The sequence below is a fragment of the Pinus tabuliformis genome, chromosome 6 (assembly GCF_031772625.1).
Source record: "Pinus tabuliformis cultivar Carrire ecotype Pingquan chromosome 6, CPIR1, whole genome shotgun sequence".
NCBI lineage: Eukaryota > Viridiplantae > Streptophyta > Pinopsida > Pinales > Pinaceae > Pinus > Pinus tabuliformis.
In genome coordinates, this window is record NC_142292.1 from 1737110608 (window position 1) to 1737126407 (window position 15800).

Sequence of the window (15800 nt, forward strand, 5' to 3'; positions counted from 1 at the left end):
CAAACAGGGTCGTTTGACAAGGGAGCAACAATACCTCCCATTAATGAATCTATATATTTGTTATGTGTGAGATCCCTAATAGTGGCCAACACATGTATTTAACCCTCTATGAGTGAGGGAATTTATGCCGATTCTTATACAACCAAGATGTAGATATTGAGTGCCATGTCTTCTAGCTTCTTCTTGAAGCTTTTTAGGGTCTAAGAGAGGACTAGACTGGATAGACTCAACATTTTCTTGAATTTGAGACACACATTCTTTTACAGTTACTCTAGTGACTTCTTTAAGATGAAAGACAGATAGATCTGAATATACAGTGGACGTATTTATAGATGGTAAAGCCCAATGAGCTGAAGGCTGACTTTCAACTATTTCTAATTCTGCAGAGTTTACTTCTCTAGAAGATGCAGAATGAAAAATATTTGCCATATTAAAGTCGTCTTCTTGTTGAAGCTCTTTGAAAGAAACAAATTTTCTTCCTGAATCCATTTTAAAAAGAGTTTTTAAGGATAAATACCCAATAGAACCAAATTTATGGCTCTGATACCAATTTTATGAGCAGGGGCTTCCTCCTCAGAGTTCTCGAAGCTTGCTGATTCAAAATCTCCTTTCTTTTTTCGTGATACACGAACTTGTACACGAACCTCTGTGTCGTCACGTATCAATGCTCTCAACAACCTCCTTGCCTCAGTGAGCGGATGCCTTTAGACACTTGGTGAACCTCAGGCAAACTTCTCTAGGTGCTTTCTTAGCTCTGTAATTTTCTGTATGATTCTGAGAAGTTGGAGTTGTTCTTTGAATCTGAATGAAGATTTAAAGTCTTTCAATTCTTCAATATTTTTCTCTAACAGATCTACTTCTTGCATAGTCTATACCATTGTGGAAATTCCAGGAGTAGAAATGTATGGTAAGGTCACTATTTTTAGAAATCTTTTTCATTATGTTAGAATGAAAAAGATTTGCCATATTAAAGTTGTCTTCTCGTTGAAGCTCTTTGAAAGAAACAAATTTTCTTCCTGAATCCATTTTAAAAATATTTTTTAAGGATAAATACCCGATAGAACCAAAGTTATGGCTCTGACCAATTTTATAAGTAGGGGCTTCCTCTTCAGAGTTCTCGAAGCTTGCTGATTCAAAATCTCCTTTCTTCTATCGTGATACATGAACCCTTACACAAACCTCTATGTCAGAGAAAAAGATTGAAGAACTGAAAGACTTTAAATCTTCAATCAGAATCAAAGAACAACTCCAACTTCCCAGAATCATACAAAAAATTACAGAGCTAAGAAAGCACCTAGAGATTGAGTGTTTTTTAAAAACCTAAAGGCTTTCTGGCACAGAAAGCAACACACAGTAGAATTTCCTTTCAAAGAAAGATATGAAGGAAAACATTGTAAGAGTAGAGCAATTCCCATGAACAGAGACTATAGAAATATCTGCCAAAAAGAAATCTCCAGTCTTCTACAAAGAGGACTCATCCAAGAATCCAATAGTCTGTGGAACTGCTATGGATTTTATGTAAATAAGAATTCAGAATAGGTTAGAGGAGTGCCCATACTTGTTATAAATTATAAACCTCTAAACTCTATTTTAGCAAATGATACTTATCCTATTCCACATAAAGCAAGCTTAATTGCAAAAATTGCAGGAGCCAAAGTATTCTCAAAATTCAACATGAAGTCTGGTTTTTGGCAAGTTGCTGTCAAGGAAGAGGACAAATTCAAAACTTCTTTTAGCATTCCAGCAGGGCACTATGAATGGAATGTAATGCCTTTTGGACTAAAGCATGCTCCATATAAGTTCCAAAAGGTCATGGATCAAATTTTCAAGCCCTATTTTGGATGACTAATTATGTACATAGATATGTGTTAATTTTCTCCAACACCGTAGATGAATATTTTAGGCATGCCCATACTCTCGCTCACGCTGTGAAAAGAAGTGGTTTAGTTTTAAGTAAAAAGAAGATGGAATTGTTCCAGACGAAAATCAAGTTTCTAGGACATACAATAGAAGATGGTCAAATAACTTTGCAGAAGCATGCTCTAGATTTTGCTAATAAGTTTCCATATGTAATCACAGAAAAAACATAGCTGCAGAGGTTCCTCGTTTGCTTGAATTATGTTAGTAATTCTTATAAAGGATGTGCTGCACACCACAAGATTCTTAACCAAATATTGAAAAAGGAGTCATCACCATGGACAGATGATCACACTAAAGATGTCCAGAAAATCAAAAGCAAAGTCCATACATTGCCAATCCTTTATTTGGCAAATGAAGATCTCCCCAAAATTGTTGAGAGTGATGCTAGCAACCTTTGATGGGGAGGAATACTAAAGCAAGTCAAAGAAGGGACTGAGAAAATTGTACAATTTGCCTCAGGTACATGGAACCCAGCAGAGAAAAACTACTCCACTAGAGAAAAAGAGGTAAAAGTTTCCTAGAAATGTATAGACAAGTTTGATATACACCTTGTACATAAACGAATTTTTCTTAGAACTGATGCTTCAGCCTTGAAAAAGGTACTAACTAAAGAAATAAAGAAGCCCGACGAAGCCAATTTTTCCAGATGGCAGGCACTATTTGCTAACTTTGATTTTGAGGTTGAACATATCAAAGGAGAACAAAATTGCTTGCCTGACTTCCTAAGCAGAGAATATCTGGAACAAAATGACCAGTTGATGGTTATAGTAACCGAGTGGAATCCAAACACTCAACAAGAAGAACTCTGAAACATTTCATATGACACTCCTTGGCTAGTATACACAGAACAATGGAAGCCATCATGGCAACTTAGAAACACTAAGGTCATGGATGCCAACTTATAGCCCCACATAGGCTTACAACATCTAGTGCCTGAAAGGAAGATCTATCCAAAATCCAACAAATGGATTCATGACATGATCTACAAAATATCTATACTAGTAGAAAATCTTGCAGAAGAAGCTTTATATGAAAGCTTCAAATATATAAGTGTAATTTGGACCGAAGGGAGTGATAGGACAAAGGTATATCATAAAAATTGCACTATAAACAGGACATGGGACCCAAACCATTTCTCAAAACACATGTGGCCACAAAAAGATCCAGAAATATTATTTCAATATACCATCTACAATTTCAAAGGCTACATTAATCTATGGTGGGAGCTTTTATGTTGAAATGAGAAAACAGAAATCCACTACACCATTTTAAAATTTGGGCCAACATTTGTAAATCAACTTTTATGGCAACCAGAATGGCTGAAAACTCTACGGTCAATAAGAGGTATATTCAGTGAAGCTATGGAATCCATTGTTTCAAAATTATGTGGCCTTGCTGGCATGTGGAATGTGCACCCATTTTGTGGTGTGGCTTGTTGGCTTTATGTCACGTGTTTTCCAAAGGGTTTTTATCCATTGTGCACAATGTGGTAGAACATTTGTTATTAAAATATTAAATTAATAACTATATTTTTATTTTAAAATTATTGTATTATTTATATTAATATTTTATTCGATTATATATATATAGATATATATATATATATATATATATATATATATATATATATATATATATATATATATATATATATATAATTAAAATATATTTTAATATCTTTTATATTAATATATTTTAAGATTTTTTTTTACTTCTTTTCTTATATATAGATATAGATATATTTATTTTTAAATTAATATTTTCTATTCTTACAAAAAGAATATATTATTGTAGCAATTGTTTAACTAGGGATTTTGACAAACTCAAAAGAGGAGACTATCATGGATTTGACATACCTAAATGAATTATTAGACATGGGGATGGTCTTCAGAGAAACTTTTATTTGCTCTCTTTCTCACAACCTTGGACCAACTTAAAGAAGGTGGATCCACCAAAGAATTTTCATATTATCATTGAGATCTAAAGGAGATTCCTTGTTGGTGTCAAAATATGCCAATTCATGCCCACGCTTCAAAATACCCAAAGAGATATCTTGACTTACCAACTTCTTGTTTGTGGGGAGTACCAAATCCATGTTGAAACCTCATATGTTTGATGAGTAGCGGCAATCTAATCACCTCCCCCCAAAATCATATCATCGTTGGCACCATCCTCCTCTTGATTAGAAATAAAAGAAGTATCACCCTCCAAAGGGGGTGGGTCACAAGGTTTCCAACTTTTAGATTTTGAAGATCTGATGTGTCATTTTTTGTTGGAATTTGACAAAGGGTAGGAATTCAATAAATGACCAGTTTGAAGACAAATGGAAACCAAAATGCAATATTCTCACGTGGAAATAATGGAGAAATCTAGTTAGTTCTAGATTAATTTATTATTAGTCACTTGTTGGAGAGCATTGAGATTGTCTATTTATTTAAGATTCAAATCCTATTTCTTAGGGAGTTGTTCAAACTCCTCAATAGACATGTAATCCTATAAATGTATGGGATTGCTTGCTGGTGAATAGAATGTGTTGAGTGCAGGCACTCTCTAGGTTGAGTTGCTCTCACCTGAGAGGTGCACATTTCATTTCATATATGTTTTTCCTTGATTTTTAACTTGGTATCAGAGCTTCAGGTTGGAGTTGACTCTGTGTTGTGGTTGAGTTGTGATGAGCATGGAGCCAACCAACCAGTAAAAACAATGACTTGCAAAACCCGTGTTGTGAGCGGCCATGTTGGAATGCAACGTATGCATTGCTTTTGGAGAAGCATGAGGAGGGTTGTGGCTGGTGTTTTTTTTGGGCACACTACAATCGTATATTGCGAGGGTACAAAAAATTTAAAAAGGGTATGATTATAGTTGATGTGTTCATATAATACCATTTCCTGTTGAGAAATTCCTTGGGATCAAAATTTGGAGGTGAGATCAAGTGGCATGTCAGTGACATGGCTTTATTTTTAGACTTCTTCAACTATGACCCTTTTGATGATCACTTTTTCATGAGGCCATTTGGAAGTATTTTTGGTTTGGGTAGTATTTTTGAGTCAGAAGAATTCCCCGACAAACAATATGGTTTTATTGATGACCATAAGTATCAGGACCCATACTTTGCTCCACAAGATGTTGCAATTGAAGAGCTACCAGTTAATCATGAGGAAAGGTCTAAGGAACCTACTATTGAAAATATAGATGATGACCAAGGCAATACAGGAATCAAAACACAACAGAAGCAGAAAGGAAACCAAAATGTGTTCAAGGAAGCTAACAATTCTTATTTAAGGCAATCATCATCTCAAAGCTCCAAAGTAATCTACAGAGGACAAAATAGATCATATTATACATCCTTAATAATAAGGAGTATGGACCTTAATGGGGTGACTCACAAGGAGAACATGGAATTAGATAAAACCTTGTGTGAGTGGAAAGATTACCATGCTTAGATGATTGATACTGGAAATAAAGATTCAAGTAAGCTTGCACTCCCTTGAGCGTTATCTATCACCAATGATCAAGACAAACCACATCAAGTGGCCTATGTTAAGCCAAGGAAGGAAAAACATGACTTTGGGTGAATTTCTCCATTAAGGGGGAGACTTGGAATAATGGAGAAATGTAGAATTCTCCAGATTATTTTATTATTAGCTATTGGTTGTGATTAGTTAGATTAGATCCTATTTTTGAGGAATTTGTTTAATTTCCTCAACATATTTCTAATCTTATTTATGTATGAATGATTTAGTGAATGAATTGAGTCCTATGTAGAGACTCTTCAGGTTGAGTTGGGCTCACTTGAGAGTTGCTTATTTTAGCTTGGTATATGAGAATCACTAAGAAGCATTGTTCCCTTATATCATTAGATGCATTATCATTTGTTAGGTCATAGATACATTGTTCCTTCATTTACAAATCAAAACATGAGGAGAGCCATACATCATCACTTTCATAATACATGCTTATAACCATCATAATAACGACATAAATACTAAGGATACATCGACCATAGAATCCACATATAAACCAGTACATTTACACATAAGGTACCAAGGAAATAACCTCTTATTAATGAATGCAAAATCTAACTTGGTATGGGACTACCACGTTCCACCCGACCATAGAATGGCTGAGCCAATTCTCTCTTCATCCATTCACCCCCGCACCATATTCCAAGCATGAATGTGAGACTCAAACCAAAAGAACCAACCAGGGCATCCCTAGGCTAAACTGCCTCACCCTCATTAATAGAATCCAGGCTTTACCATAATCCATCTTGGATCACTAGACCAAACAATAAACATGTAATACCAGGATTTACCATGATATCCACCAGATCACTAGGCGAAAACAAGCATGGATTCCACCAGATTTATCCACGTACACTGTGAGGAATTTTCCTGTCTCCTATTCTCTCATACTTTACCACAATCCACACCAGGTCACTAGGCCCTAAATCGAGACCTACTCTCCAGTATTACTGCATATCCCACCTTGAGATTACTAGGCATGATGGAGAGCACCCACCTCTAGGATTTATCATATATCCCGCCATTCATCGGTTGAGGATTCCTAGGCCCACCAAGGCACACAATACTTGGCTCTACTATAACAACCCTAGTGGAAATTTCATGTAATAAAAATTAATAAAGGCAAAATAATAACCATAGTTGATGGGACATGTATTCCAAGTTGAATGTTGGGAAAAACATCCTAGTGGGTGTTCATTTGGTTTATTATGGCTAAGGAAATTGGTAAAGGCAATGAAAAAGGCTTTGGAAAGGAAAAATGGATTTTGGCACATTTATTTATGAAAATAATGGAAATTAAGGTGAAAGGTCACATGTTGTATGTGAGGAGGAAAATGAAGGAAAATAATGGAAAATGAAGAAAATAGAGGCCTAGTTGATAAAAACGGTTCTGAGGACCAGTTTGTAACCTTTTGTTAGTTCAATTTTCGAGCTCTCTCATTATTCTCTCTCCATCTCCCTTACTCTTGGACACTTAGAGTTTTCTTGGAACACTTAGAGTTTTCCTGGAACACTTTAGCATTCGATTAAGAAAGGAAAAGAAGGCAAGAGAAAATAGAGATCAAGAAAGGAAGAGCATGATCAAGCAACTACAACATTATTCTTTGATTTTCATGTGTATTTTCCTTGCTAGACTGGGCATGCATGGTATTGCATGTGGTTATTTTTGTTGTTATGGCATGGATTTTTCCATGTGTGATAGTGTTTTTCAGCTTAGCCTTGCCATTTCTGGATAACCATGGTGTGATGGGGTTCTCATGTTTTGGGTGAGCTGAATTATTGGATGGATTAGAAGTTGAGTAAGGTGGATCTCTGAATGATAGAGCATATGGCCTAGTGGTCCCTGAACTAGATTATGGATCACAGTAAAGCCACTGGCCTAGTGACCCCTAAATTAGACTATGGGTTGCAGTAAAGCTAGGATTGTATTGCCTCGACAGGCATAGGAATCCTTGCCGGTGAATGGAGGGATATACAATAAAGTTGATTAGTAAACTAACATGGATATTCGACTTGAAAGTTCATCACAACAAATCTGATAATATCATATTAAAAAATCTGAGATTCTACACTAATACAGTTTTATTTAATTTCTAGATCTGTAGATTTTATTATAATTAGTGCATGCATGCAAATATAAAGTATGCATAAAAGTAGAGAATGAACAAAACAAGCTCACACGCACATAAGACACAATATATTCTCTCTGGGAAACCCTTTCAGGAGAAAACCAAGCTGGAAGGTGAGGCTACTTCGCTCTCTTTCTCTGTCTGGAAATATGGCTGCATATACAAAGAAGTAATGTTTGTGGCATGTGGGCTGCTATAGTGCACAGATCCTCTTTGTGTTCTCTACCTCCTATCTCTCCTGACTATCTTTGCTGAACTATGGAATAAAATGCTCTTGAAAGAATGGAATGCCTCTACCTCCTAGTGATCCAGTTATAACACAACTTGATAGCCTACTAGTGGTTAAGTTTGACTACATCAACTCTTAATTAGAGTTACAAAATAGACTCTTCTAGAGTTTTCTATATCAAAAACATGTGGCTATCCCCTTTTCCATGAATAATGGGGGCTAATGCGGCATCCTCCTGAAGTATAGGTGTGAAAATAGGAAGGTCAACTTCTAAGTGGCATAACTTTTTCATACGGACTCCGATTGATGTGATTCTTGCGTTGTTGGAAAGATTTATGTGTGTAGAATAACATGAAAAATTGCGGTGCTTAAGCGAAAAAATTTTACCCCCAAAAAATGTCATTTGATGCCTCAAAATTCTCCCGAAAGGTTTCGGACCCCGTTTTGTAAAAATGGTCCACCAGTAAAAACGGTCCCATGAGATTATTCCTCCACTTTTTCCATTCCAAATGCACCAAGATGGATGAAAAGCAATATAATGATCTAATTCGGATCAAAATCCTAGAGGTGGTTGCCCTAGATTAGGCCTAAGAATCCTTTCTAGTGGCAAGATATACGGTAAAGCCTAAAGGTTGGTATCTCGGTTCAGGGCTTAGTGAAACTTGGATCAGATTGTGGATTGCAGTAAATCTTGAGAGACTAGGAGATAGGAAAATTCCTCACGGTGTAGGTGGAGAAAACTGGTGGAATCCATGCTTGCTTTGGCCTAGTTATCTAGTGGAGATCATGGTAAAGCCTGTTATTACATGTTCATTGTGCTGGCATAGTGATTAAGGATGGATTATGGTAAATCCTGGTTTCTATTGATGAGGGTGAGGTGGTTTAGCCTCGGGATGCCCTGGTTGGCTCTTTTGGTTTGATTCCCATATTTATGATTGGAATATAGCATGGAGATGAATGTCTGAAGAGATATTTGGATCAGTCATTCTATGGTCGGGTGGAATGTGGTAGTCCCATCCCGGGTTTGGATTTTTCATAATCAATATGAGGTTATTTATCCTTGTATTTATATGAGTATTATACTAGTTTATATGTGGATCATATGGTTGTGATTTCATTGTTATTTATGTTGCTATTATGCTAGCTATGTATTTGTTTTATGGCAGTGGCTATGTATGGATCTCCTCATGCTTTTACTTGTAAATGAATAGACAATGTATCTATGACCTAAGAGATGATAATGCAACAAATGATATGAAGGAAATATGGTTCTTAGCGATTCTCCGATAGGTATGAGATCCCTATCATTAAATATGTTGTTTACACCTGCATATTACATAATTGTGATATGTTTGACGAAATACCTGGCATGGTTAGTAGGGGTCTGGTTAAGGGCTTGTTCAAGTATTTACTTTTGCATAATTGTTTCCCTATTATCTTACTATTATGAAGGTGTCATTCAATTCTGGGCAGTGACTTGGGATTTGAGCCTAAAAAGGTGGCTCAAATCTCGGGATGTTGGCACAACATTGAGAAAAATAGTCCCTGGATGTTGGCATGCCTTGTCATGAGAGCATCTAGAGCCTCCTAGACGTGGGAAAACCTATAGCATGAGAGCGTCTAGAGCTCAAGTGGTCAAAAACTTTAGCGGGACCCATGATCTAGCTACTTGAGTGGTTGGGATGTTTCCTAGGAGTCCTGTAGTTGATGTGGAAGGCCTATATGTTTTGTTTTTGTCGATTCCACTTCCTTAAGTTCACATTGGAGGTTGAATCCAATCATAGTAGCCTCTCGTCATATGTTTACCCCAGTTGGTCGGTTACTTGGGTAGATGTGGGAGGAGGGTGTTACAAAGTGGTATTAGAGCATTGTTCACCCCTCGGACTAGATGGGCAATGTGTTGGCCATGCATTCATGTCATTTGCACGTGTGTTAATCATCCTTTTGGTCCATGTGCTTGTTGCGTATGCATGGTGTCAGTCATGGTTGTAGTGATGTTGTCATGTGAAAGAGGATGTTGTTATTATGAAGCATGTCATCATGAGTGTATGATTGGTTACATGTTGTTTATGCTTGCGTATTGTCAATGTACATTGATATGGTTGTTTTTGTCATGCATGAGGTCATGGTATGCGTAGTTGACATGATCTTGCATTGATGACTGGATTCTAGCTAGACTAATGGTTACATGGTTATGTGCTTATGTATTATATGTTTGTATGTTGTTATGAATATGTTTATACATGTATCATGCTGATTTGATGATCTTGCAAATGAGATATCCACCCTAAAATTTTCTAAGGTACGTTATTTTATTGTGATTTTGTTTAGCTAACATAGTATGCATTGCAGGAGAAAGATCAAAATGAGTAGCAAGATGGTAGACTACAAAGACTCTCCCTATGAATCAAATGAGCAACATGGTGTTGGGCACCCTTCTGATTTGGCAGACACATTGAGAAGCTTGAAGGAAGAAATAAGGAGTTGTAAGGCAGATAATGACATGATCATACTGCCACAAGAGAAACAAGCAGAAGTTAATGCAATACTTCTTCAAAGTTTGTCAGAATTGCAGTGACCAGGGCCACTTCAAATCATCCATGGATAGGAGGATAGAACTAATGGGGCATATGGTAGTAGGTCTCATGGTGGTCACATTTTAGATAGAGATGACACTATTAGAGATGACAGGTTGTTGGACTCTCCGGATAGGAGAGGTGATGGAGGCAGGTAATATTCTAGTCTTGGTTCTGCCAGGTGTCATGATTGTCATCGTTATCACCCTTACAGGAGGAGTGATAGGGGATACTTATCGGATAAGTTTAAGAAAGAAAATCCACCTAATTTTGATGGAGACTTGAAGAAACCATAACATGCAGAGTCTTGGATACTTGGGATGAACAAATTCTTTGAGTTGCATGAGAACACAAAAAACATGAAGGCTAGAATTGATATCCTCAGTTTGAAAGATAAAGAAAACATTTGGTGGGAAGATGTGAAGTAGGTCAGAGACATCAAGAAAAAGGAATTGATTTGGCTTGAGTTCAAGAGGCTTTTCAGGAAGAAGTATTTGTCAAAAATGTACTACGATAGTAAGGCCAAAGAATTCCCTTTTGTTGATATGATCAAAATGGACGGAATTTGCCCATGGTATTTACTGTCGTATTTTCCCATGTTATCTTCCCACTGTATTTACCTTCGTTTTTCAAGGAAATATAATAAAATAAGGTTTCTAGAGATTCCATCAAGCCTATAAAATGGGAGAGGAGCTAGGCATTTGGGGTATCTTGAGTTTATCTATCTTATTGCATTTTCTTAAGAACTTGTCGTGGCTAGTTCCAGTTTGATCTGGGGATGAAAACCCTGCGGATACTTTTGTCTGGTGGATCCATTCAGGGTCATTAAGGGATTTTTGAGGTCTAAAATGGGCCTCCTAAGAAAAATGTACAATAAAAATGAACTTAATAGGAGCCAATGGGATTCAAGATGATGATGTCAACCATGGGGATGATTCACCATTTTTGGAGTAAAAAAGTACAAATATTAAAAAATAATAAAATAATAAAACTACTTTTTCAACTCGTATTTTCAACTTATCTCCCTAAGTTTTTACTCAAATTTTGAGTGGGAGTACTCATTGGATGCAAAATTTAATTCCTCATCCAAGGAGTACCCATGTTGCATACTTTTGATGGACCCTACTACACGAAAAATGAGAAATACATGAAAAATGTGATTGCAATCATGTTTTTCATGTATTTCTCATTTTTCTTGTAGTAGGGTCCATCGAAAGTATGCAAAATGGGTACTTCTTGGATGAGGAATCAATTTCTGCATCCAATGAGTGTTTCCGCTTGAAATTTGAGTAAACCCATGTGGAGATAAATTGAAAATACGAGTTGAAAAAACAGCTTTGTCTTTTTTCCCTCTAAAATTTGATGACGTAATCTAATCTTATTTTATTATTTCCACTATTACTTTATAATTTCCTTAGGAGGCCCATTTTAGACCTGAAAAATCCCATAATGCCACAAGTGTGCCTTAAAGTTCAGTTGGTCGATTTTGTTGATGAGAAGCCTTGCATACCATTGGCCAGGTGTTACACAGTAATTTGTCACCATCCCTGTTACTCCTCTTGTCGTACCTTGGAGGACCCATCCCGGGAGTTATAAGAAGTGACAAAGTCTAAAAACACTTGCATTATGTTCCCCTGAGTATGTACTCCATGTTCCCTGAAGACATCTTCTGCAGATTATCCCTAAAAAGTGCTCTTTTTCCATTGGCGCAAGTCCACAGTATCCTACCCGCGCCAATGATGGAGATCCTCAAAAGAGGGTGCGACCATTGGCGCTCTGTCTTAGAGCAACAGTCACGCCAACCAAATTTAGTCGTGCTTTTTGCCTTAACGCACGTCCGACTGTTGTTTCCTTCATTACATGGAGCTTTTCTGAGGATAAAAAAGTCTTTTGTCGAGCTTTATCCATCTTTATGGCTTTTGCTAATCCGCGAAAGGTGTCCCGGTGCATTGTATCCTCCTCTCTTCTTCATCTATATAAGCTTGTCATTATGCATTGGACAAGCTAGTGTTAGTGCTAGTGATTTAGTGATTGAGTGATAGTAGTGATGATTATTGGTCATGGAGTGTTAGATGTTGAGTTCTTGAGTTCTTGGAGGAATGCTAGTGAGTGCTAGAGAGGTTATGCTGCCGGAGAGGAGATGCATGGCAAGACACATATAGTTATTCGCCCAGCCAGGCGAAGGGTCGACGTCAGAACAATGATTGTAACTTTTCCTGTTTATTAATTGATGAGCGACTGCTATTATAGTTCCAATCTCATTATCTATCATGGTGATGTGTTGATTTATTTCCTTTCTGACTGAAATATAGTTGTGCCTTGGTAGTTTTTATGTTGGTATCTGTCTCTTCCTTTGCATGTGCAGGTGTTCGTTTGTGATCTGTTGGAGCAAGGGAGCGAGGATATCAACTCTGCTTCAATCATAGCGTTGGGCTCCAGGTTAGTCTTCTTGATTCACCTTTGATGCATAACTAGGAACTTGCGTAGCAGCGTGGTTTGTTTGTGGCTAGTTCTGTTATAGGCTAGTGGGATTGCCTCTGTTCGCAGAGGGGATTTACCTGACCAACAAATTGGCGACTCCGCTGGGGAGTAACTATTTGATTTTTGTCTTGCATGTTAATTTTCTTTTGCTTGCTTGAGTGAATGAGCTTCCTGAGTCATTTTTGAGTTTATTCTTTACTGTTTGACCCATCTGAGCACTGTCAACCCGACCTGAGGTCGTATCATTTATTTTTCTAGTTGGCAAGCTTAATTGGCGCGGTTATTTCTCTGACAGTCGCGCCAGTTGGCGCATGTTTCTCAAAAGCAACTCTCGCCAATCCTGTGGTAGCGCAAGTTGCAGGCTAACAGTCGCGCCGGCTCTGTAAATTTTGCCTGTGTGTGGGTGGAAAGCTCATTCAGTCTCTTTATATATCTCTTTCAGCCTCTGGAACTGTGTTGAACCTCTGCTTGACTGGTCTTAGCCTGTATCCCTCAGCTGTTTGCTCATTTCTATTGATTTTCGTCTCAACCCTAGGATATCTAGTGACTTTGCATGTCTAGCCTTCTGTGGGAAGTTTCGATCTCTTGATTATCCAGTCAGCTTGTTGGTTGTGTTCTGCACCTATCCAGTGCTTTGTTAAAGCTTGATCTTCTATACTCTGAATACTTCACTTCTAGCCTCGTTGGAGTTCACTAGTCTTTGTGTTTTTCCTTGCTTGCATGGTTCATTTTAGTGTTTCAGAATTGGTTCTATTTCATTGATTGAACTTGGATTGTGTATATCTCTTAGAATTTGTTTACATGCATCATGCCATCTTAAAGGAAAGAAAAAACAAAAAATCTCTTGCATCATAGTAGTTAGCATTTATTGTTATTTGTTGCTATTAAAAAGAAAAAGACAAAATTTCGTTTCTTGTTATTAGCTGCATTAGGATCTTTGTTGTTTGTTGAAATGATCATTTCGTTTGTGAAAAAGATCTCAACCCTCCTGTAGATAGAATTCATCGAATCAAATGATTTAATTTTGGCATATAGTTTGCATGTAAGAAGTTTTTGAGATATCACATACGATAGGACCAAAAAACTGAAACATAATCAAAGATAAACTTTAAAATGAACTCAATGAACATAACAACGCATTGGAACATAACGCAAACACTCTAGAGGTCTAGGTTAGAGACGTGTTCCGGCGTCTTTAAACCTGGTAGTTTATCATCGAGTGGTTGGGTGATTCCTCCACGGTGAAACGATAGCTGCCAATACGGACTGTGCTCCCACGTACCGTCGAGTATATATTGGGAGACCCCTATAGGAATAAAGCCTTTATCCATAGGAAGCCGTGTCAGCCGCCCTACGATTCGCAATGCAGTGAACACAGCATTCACGAAGATCGACCACCCGTACCCTAAAAAGTATTCTGTGGTTTTGCGAAAAGTTTGGCACACCCTCTACCTAGAATTCCAGAGCAGTCACTTTTGATCCTTTTCGGACTCCCTAAACGAAAAGGTGCCTGTGAGCGTCTTGTCACTTCGTGCTCATTAAATATTCGAAGGAGACTAGAGTCATCTTTTATCCTTTTCTCGACTCTTAAAAAATGAAAAGGTTAAGTTCAGTGTCTTAAAAATTATTGGCCACGATAACATTACCCAATTAGATTTTGTTTGCGTTAGCTTGAGTAGGGTTATTTCTCGTTCAATGGCAGCCTTTCCGGTGCCCACCGGCCAAGGTGTTCCTCCTGATGGGAACCCTCGCCCATTTCCTTCTGTTGGAAATGTTGGCATTCAGTATATCGCAACATTGTCTTTGCCTGGGTTGACCATTGGTTTACCCGTATGGTTGTTTTCAAACTCGGTGGTCTCAAGTGTGATGACACCTGTCCCACCACCTCCTCCACCCGAACAACACCATGTTGATTCTAAGGTGGACCCCTTCCCTTCTTCGCCTATTGCTGCGTCCTCATCTTCTACTTCGCCTGGTGAAACCTTGGATTTCACTAACCAGGTGGCTAAGAAGAAGAAGAAGAAGACCAAAAAGAAGAAGTCTCCTAAGGGAAAGGTCGTATCTACCACAAAGCTATCAGAAGTGGAACCACCTTCTGCTCCTCCGCGGAAGCTTCGGTCTCCTTGTCGATTATGCAAAGGGGACCATTTTCTTTCTGATTGTCCTGGCATTCCCAGGATCCTAGACATATGGTCCCGTAACCCGACTCAATCCTTACTGTCGCAAATCGACGATACCTTACTAGTTGGTAACAGAAAAGGGAAGGTTCGTTTCCCTTGTCGACTTTGTGAAGGTAATCATCTCCTTCGCCTTTATCCACTTATGGATGAAGCTTCCCGTCTTTTGGCAAGTCTGTCGGATCCCTTACCCCAACTACCCGCTGGATATCAGTGTCTTTTTACAACTGCAGAGCGTCTCTCCACTAACCAAGTGAACAAACATGATTCCTCTTTGGTCCAACTTTCTCTTCCTGAACCTACCTGTGCTCCGCCTGCTCTAGACCAGTCCCTGGTCGGAACGAGTGATTTATGTTCATCATCTATGCACCACTTGATCATCAAAGATGAACTATCTGAGTCCAAACCAAACGAAAGTCCACAGTTCCAGCTTACAAGTGACCCGGTCTTTCAAAAGGTCCAGCTCACAAGTGACCCGGTTTTGCCTACAGAAGTTCCATCCTTAGATGCTCTTACACCTGAATCCAAACCAGACAAAAGTCAAAAGGTCCGGCTTACAAGTGACCCGGTTTTGCTTTCAGAATTTCCAACCCTAGATGATCCTACCTCTAAATCCAAACCAGACAACAGTCAAACGGTCCAGATTACAAGTGACCCGGTTTCGCCTTCAGAAGTTACCTCCTCAGATGATGTTATCACTACCAAGAATGAAGAACCCATTGTCCAAATTCTATTCATTGACGTAGACGTTAATGATCAAGTGA